Consider the following 7157-nt stretch of genomic DNA (forward strand, 5'->3'; position numbering starts at 1 on the left):
GGATATGGGGTTTCCTTTGGGGGTAATAAAATGATTCTAAAGTTGATTATAGTGATAATACACAACTCTGTGAATATAATCAAATAAAACATTACACACAAGAACAAAATCTGAAGCAGATTAAAAGATATTAACTGCAGCTTTATGCCAAGTATTAATATGTGCAGAGAGTGTGTGATCATGTAAACAGATGCTCAATTCATTCACAAGAAAAGTTCTAGCAAAAGCTGCACTGACAAACTGTTGATTACCTGTCAGAGTGGAGCATTTCCAGTTGTGACCACAAATACCACCGGGGAGGATGTGGGGGAACAGTCGTTGGCCTCACACGTGGCAGGCAGGCCTAAAATTGCAAAGGCACCTGTTTCATCAAATCCACCAAATTACATAATCAGTCAGCTTTCTCTATAGCAATCTTTCTTGAAGGCATATGATCACAAAGACATAGTGACACTAATGCAGTGCATGTGACTGAGGCTATGTTTGGGAGGAGGGAAGGGAGGGAGGAGAAAAAAGAAGAAAGGAAGGAAGGAAGGCAGGAAGGAAGGAAGGAAGGAAGGAAGGCAGGAAGGAAGGCAGGAAGGAAGGAAGGAAGGAAGGAAGGAAGGAAGGAAGGAAGGAAGGAAGGAAGGAAGGAAGGAAGATGATTGAAGGGCATTGTGGGAACGAAGGAGGCATAACCATGACAGAGAGAATTGAATGAACCCCCGTGCCCTTACTTCCGGGATGTGGTACGTGGGAGGCTGGCTGACGGCCGCACAGAGACCCCACGTCCTAATCTCCGGAGCCCACGAACGGTTTGCTTACGGGGCAAACAGAGGGGCAGCGTGATAGATAAGGGCCCAGAGGTAAGGAAGTTACCGCGCATTCTCCAGGGAGCCCTAATGTAGTCACAGGGTCCTTGAACGTGGACGGGGAAGGCAGGACGGTGAAGGTCAGAGACAGGGATGTGATGATGGGAACGGGGTTCGGGAGATGCACGTGAGGAGGACTTGACCCGCCTCTGCTGGCGTTGAAGGCGGAGGAGGAGCCCTGAGCGGAGGAAGGCGGTGACCGGCGGACGCTGGCAGAGGCGAGGCAGGACCTCCCCCTCCAGACTCCGGAGGACACAGCTCTGCAGACCTAGTTGTTTTGGCCCAGAGGGACCTGGGCCAACATGCTGTTGGTAGAAATGCGCCTCTTTCACAAGATCACAGGAAAAGCATTCCAAGGATACGTGTGTAGGGGGTTGGTGCGGTGAAATGCTTTATCCATGTGGAAGGCTGCCCCTTTGGGTGACCTCGCTGTCCATCCCGCCATCGGAGGAGGCCCACCTCACCCTCAGCAAGGCCAGAACAAAGGCCAAGGTCCAGAGCTTCTGACGCATATTGAAGCTTAGTCCTTTTGGAGCCCGTACCACAAGCTGCGGGCTCTGGTGGCTGCTAGACTCACGTGGCTGTAGGCTCCAGGGCAAGAGAGAGCACGTACAACCTGCGAGTGTGTTACTGAGTGGGTGAGAGAGGAACCGAGAAAAAGAGAAGGAAGAGGGTGGGAGGGGGAGAGAGAGAGAGAGAGAGGGAGGACGCTTCTTTGTTCCCTTGGCACTATATTAGCTTGCGTTTGGGAGACCAGGTGATTTTCCAAAAAGACTAGTCAACTTCCCAAGCTTGTGTGGGCTTTGGATGTGTCCACACCCTCCAGTTAGGCTGATAGGTGTCTTTGGTCAAGCACCTCCCTCTGTGCCCACCCCCAACAATCTGGTGGGGAGGAGTGTTAATCCCATTAACAGGCCAACATTATAATCCCCTGGAATGTGAAACTGTAGTTTTCTGGCTAAGCAAGCAGGCTCGGGCTCCCCCGTTCATTAAGCTTGATGTTTAATTTTCTTGGCTCCCCTTTCTTATGAATAATGAGCTAAATAGCTACAAAACCAGACTTCCAAGTTTGTGGCACTAGGCTACAGGAGCAGTGGGACATGAGAAAAATACCAAGATGCAGGACAATGTATAGACAGTGCTGACGGTTTTTAAGAAAGTGTTGGTAGCCAAAAACAAGATGGTGTGTTTATTTATTTTTCCATTCTGAAAACTAACACAATGAGTTGCCTCGGATATGTGGAGGACAGGGCCAAGGAGATAGAATCAAGCGGTCCTCTCTGAACATACCATTCTAGGTCGTTGCAACACGGGAGGAGCCCCTTCCTCCTCGAGAGGGACTGGGATCACGAGCAGAGAGGGGGTGGGCACTTCCCTGAAGAGGAGAAGCCCCAGTGAGAGCAAAGTGAGCCTCCCCTCATCTCCCGCTGTCTGTGCTGTAGCTGTCTGTGCCTGTGCTGTAGCTGTCTGTGCGGGCGGGGGGGGGGGGGGACAGGGGAGCCGGGGAGTCTCCCTGCCCCGCCCTGCTCTGCGGGAGATGAGGTGCCTGGGACTCATACTTCATCCTGCATCCCCACCACGCTGGGACGCAGCACTGGTGCAGCCCAGCCACACAGCAGTGCCTGAGGGTCAGGCCGTGTCTCCCAGACCCTGGGCCCCACAGCGTGCCAGCTGGGCTTCCGACTCTGGTTGTGGAAAATAAGTATGGAAGGTCCTGCTTTCACGTCCCGCACGCGAACCCGGAGCGGGCCGCTGGCCGCTGGCAATCCCCGGCTGAGTTCTGAGGCGCAGCTGCGCAGGTTCCCCCAGTGGCCGCGCCACTTCGCGCCCCCACCAAGGGGTGCAGGGGCCCCGGGCCCTCCACAGCCTTGCAACACCTGCATTTTTTAGATTGTTGTTTTATTCTTCAATTACAGTCAACACACAGTGTATGATTTCAAGTGCACAACGTCAGGGTTAGGCAGCTCTATACCTTGCGCAGTGATCCCCCCGTAAGCCTAGTGCCCGTCATTGAAAAGTAATTTTAGCGATAGTGGGCCTGAGGAGTGTGCGGTGGTACCTCACTGCGGTTTGGGCCGGAGTCTCTTCCCTGGGCTTTAGCTCCAAGTCAGCTGGGACCCGAGGGGACAGATCCAGGGAGCAGAGGCCATTCCAGGCACAGAGGTGGGTGCGCGGGGGCCCCGAGCAGGTGCGGCTCCCCAGCTGACAGGTGGGGGCGAGACCGAAGTCTAGAGCAGCACGTGCCCGGTCCCCAGAAAGCAGGTGAGAGAACGCGGGGCTCCCGGAGCAGGAAGAGGGCGGCTGCAGGGACCTGGGACCCGTCTGAGAACCTGGAGGGAAGGGGGCCCAGGCAGGACGGGGCGGGGCCGTGAGCGGGGTGAGTGTCAGGCCTAGAGCCAACCCTGGAGACGCCAGAGGGACCACACAGGAGGCCGGCCGCCCGCCCCCCCCCCCCCCCCCCGCTCCCGCCCACTTCCCCAGACAGTGTCCCTGCACAGGGCGGCCTCCCAGGGCGCCGTGAAATTCCCAGAACGGGGGTGGCTCTGGGTCCTGGGCTCCAGTGGGAACCTCAGGCCCTGGGGGAGGTCCCTCCTGGGGGCTCTGGGGTCTAATCTGTCTGGCAGGAGCTCCCTTGTCTCCAACCCTATGGTCTGTGTGGCCACCTGCGCCGGCTGTGCCCAGCCTCTGCCAGAATCGCCACCAGGATCAGCAAGACCGCGCCAGCCAGGCCGATGCGGACACAGTTCTCCATCGTGTAATTCCAGGAGGCGGGGGCTGGAAGCAGAAGACAGGGGGTCAGTGACTAGTGGACAAGGCCCGGCCAAGCCCAGGCAGGACCTATGAGACAGGAGCCTCTTTGTTATTGGGCAGGACCGCCCCTCCCAGCACCCCCTGCGCAGGCTCCCAGATCCTCCTGGGAGCCCGATTCTGTGGGTGGGGCAGTGACTTCACGGGATTTTCCCGGGAATGAGGAAGGCTGGTGTTTGTCTCCTGCAGCCCCCCCCTTCTGATGTGATCTGCAGGCCGAGCCCTGCGGAGACCCCCCCTTCCCTGGGAGCACCCAGCCCCTGCCCTCCCCACCTCGAGGCCCCTGGGCCTGCACCCCCAGGCTTCACCACCAGCCAACTACAGGACCCCAGTTCAGGGCACATGCAAAATGCAGACTTGCTCAGGGACCCAGGGCGAGTCTCCCCTCCTGGCTCTTACCCCCCCACCCCCAGGGTGAACAGGGCTCTTGCAGTTGAGGGTGCAAGATGTCACTGCCCGCTGAGTGTCTCCCACCACAGGAGAAGCAGGACCCCTCCCCACTGCCACCACCCTGCCCACTCCCCGGCAGAGCCCCGAGGAGGGAAGGCCCCTGGCCGAGGTCCCCACTCCCCCCTCAGGCGGGGCTCTGGGTGGGGGGGCTGAGGTCTCCAGGGGCCCCTGTGAGGGGCAGGAGAAGCACGGAGCCCAGCTTCCTCCTCGGCCTGTCCCTCTCGGCCTGGCCCTGCAATCCCCACAGCGTCCACACCTGGCCTCTTGCTCTGCACCTCTCAGTGCAGAGGATGCCCCTGGACACCCCAGAAAGGGGACAGGGACATGTGAGGACAGCAGGGAGGAATTTTCTGCTCCTAGTTGTCTGAGGGGCTGGACATCCCTCAGTGTCCTATCACCCTCGGTACGTTAGCACAAAGCAGCCAGCCCCTGGTCCAGAGACAAACGGGGTAAGCGGAGCCACCGACCTGGTCACTGGTTCAAGGGGTCCTGGAGGCTGACCCTACCTGTCGGGACCTCTGTGCCTCCCACAGTCCCCCAGGGCAGCGAGGGGTCACAGAAACAGAATAAACTGGGTGGATATGCCCCCAAACCTAAGTGATGGGGACCACCCCAGTCACGCACTGACCCATGGGATGCCTGAGTCACCACAGAATAAGGAGAGAAGGGAGAGAAAAATACTCAATGTTGAGAGAAGAGCTGTTCCCTTCCTGCCTCCCTCCCTGAGGGATGTCACCCTTCTCACCTGAACTGTGACCCCAGAGGCTGACCACTCAAGGGATGGACAGCCTCATTCCAAATGTCCCCCAAAGCACCATCCTGCCCTAGTCAGGGACCCTGTAGACCCCATGATTTGCCCATTAGAGGGGGCGTCAGCCCCCAGGGGACAATTTGCCTGGGGCTCCATGGAGTCTGCCCAAGTGGACAAAAAAAAAAAAAAGGCTTAAAACCATTCTGAGTGAAAGGACAAATATGCTCTTGAATGGGGTCTGTCTCTCAAAGTCCACTCCCCACCCAGTCCTGCAGGGACAGGCCCCAGTCCCTCCTCCTCACGCTGGGCTCAGTGTCCAGGCCACCATGGTGTCCAGATGGGACCAGGGGTCCTGGGCCTGGAGCCAGGTGTGAAGGCCGAGGGACATGGGTACAGATGGGCAGGGGAGCCAGAGAGCTGGGGCCAGTAGGAGGGCAGGGAGCCCGGGACAGAGGACGCAGCTGGGGGCAGGGACCTGGGCAAACCTGAGGGCAGCGCAGAGACATCCTCCAGTGTCACCTCCAGCTTCAGCAGATCACTGAACTTAGACCAGCTGGACCCTTTGTGATACGAGCAGAAAAAACTCCTGGCCATGACCTCGCTTGCTGCGGGGATGCGGAATCTGGCCTCTGTCCCCTGTGAGCCATGCGGAGAAGAGATTTTCTGATCCCGATAAGCAGGTACATTCTCCTTTTCCACCAGACGGAACAGGTCAGCCCCAGCTGGGCCCCGGCACACGATGGTCACAGGCTGTCCCCGGCGGATCACAGGCCCCGGCTCGGCCCCGATGGAGGGTGCGGGCGGGGCCCCTGGGAGGGAGCAGAGCAGGTCTCAGGGTCCCTCAGGAGGAAGGCACCGCGCCTCCCAGTCCCCCATTTTCAGCGTTCACTTCCCCGCTTTTAGCAAACTTGCAGGGCTGTGCGACCATCCCCCCAACCCCACGGAGCACCTCCCACCGTCCTGGCCCAAACACCACCCCCACGGCCACTCCTGGAGACCGTGAATCCTCCTCACTGCAGCCCGGTCCCCCTGGCACGGGACCCCGGGTCTTGGTGACATGTTGGGCTTTTCTCAGGGTGACAAGAGAGGGGTTAGCACAGGTTGGGCCCCAGGCAGCCTCTCTGCCATTGTAATGGGGCTCAGCCAGGGCCCCCTGAAAGGGTATTTGTAACAGGGTCCAGAAAATGGGGTGTCCAAGAAAAATATATTCTCCCCACCCCAGGGCGGGCCACCATGGGGGATGGGAGCCTCGAGCAGGGCCATTGAGAGTCACTTTGTATGTCAATAACAGGATAGCTTCCTTCCTCATATGCAAAGAGGGTTACTTTGCATTTCACCACGGCTAATCAGGAAGGTTTCAAAGACATAATACAGAATGTAAGTGGGAGAGAGAGAGGAGGGACAGGGGCCTGCGGGAGAGAACAAGGGACACAGACTCTGGGGAACAGTGTGAAGACCACGCGGGAGGAAAGAGGGGAGAAAGCACTGTTGCTCGTGGGCCATGAGAAGGTGCCACATGGTTATGGATTAAGAGCTGGAGATCGCGGCGACGCAGCGGATGGTGCTGAGACCCGCGAGAGGCCTGCCCAGCCGAGCCCCGGACTCTGTTCTTTTTCTTCTGAAGGGCGGTGCCCCTGACTGGCCTGACTGGGCGAAGGGGGGAAGGCAGGACGGTGTGTGAGCTGGTGGTTGTTTTAAAGGGATTTTGAGGTTTAAGGGCGACATTAAGCCATTCATCAAACCTGTATAACTTTTGAATAAATCGTTCCTTTCCTTTTCCCCAAACTCTGCCATTCAGAGCCATAATTCCAAGGGCGGTGAGTAAAGGACCTAAACTGAGGGACCCTGGGGAAGGGGGTGTCGTTTCGGTAACAGTATCTGGGCACCCCCGCCATGGGTCCATTTGTTCGGTAACACCATGACCACTTGCTAAGACCCAGAGAGGCTGGGAGGGAGGCATCTGAGACCTGGGAATGACCTGGGCCGGGTCTGAAGGGCAGCTGGGTGAGGCTGTGGGGACCAGGGGGGCTGCCGGCTCCAGCGGGAGTGCAGAGGGGAGGGCGGAGCTGCAGCGCGGGCCTGGTCACGTGACCCCGGTGTGGGGAATCCCGACTCCAGGGCAAGTCCTCTGAGCAGCAACTGTCTCTGTTCCCGTTGCATTTGATACCTTCCTCGCAGCCTATTCCCATTTTCCTGTTATTGAGGCTCCCGCAGCCCCATGTGTGTCACTTGGCTGGGGCAGGGGGAAAGAGGGCAGAAGCAGCAAGAGGGCACCCCCGTCACAGGGTCCCCGC

Source organism: Pteronotus mesoamericanus, unplaced genomic scaffold (genome assembly GCF_021234165.1).
Source record: "Pteronotus mesoamericanus isolate MK-2021 breed Mesoamerican mustached bat unplaced genomic scaffold, CSHL_Meso_final scaffold_128, whole genome shotgun sequence".
NCBI lineage: Eukaryota > Metazoa > Chordata > Mammalia > Chiroptera > Mormoopidae > Pteronotus > Pteronotus mesoamericanus.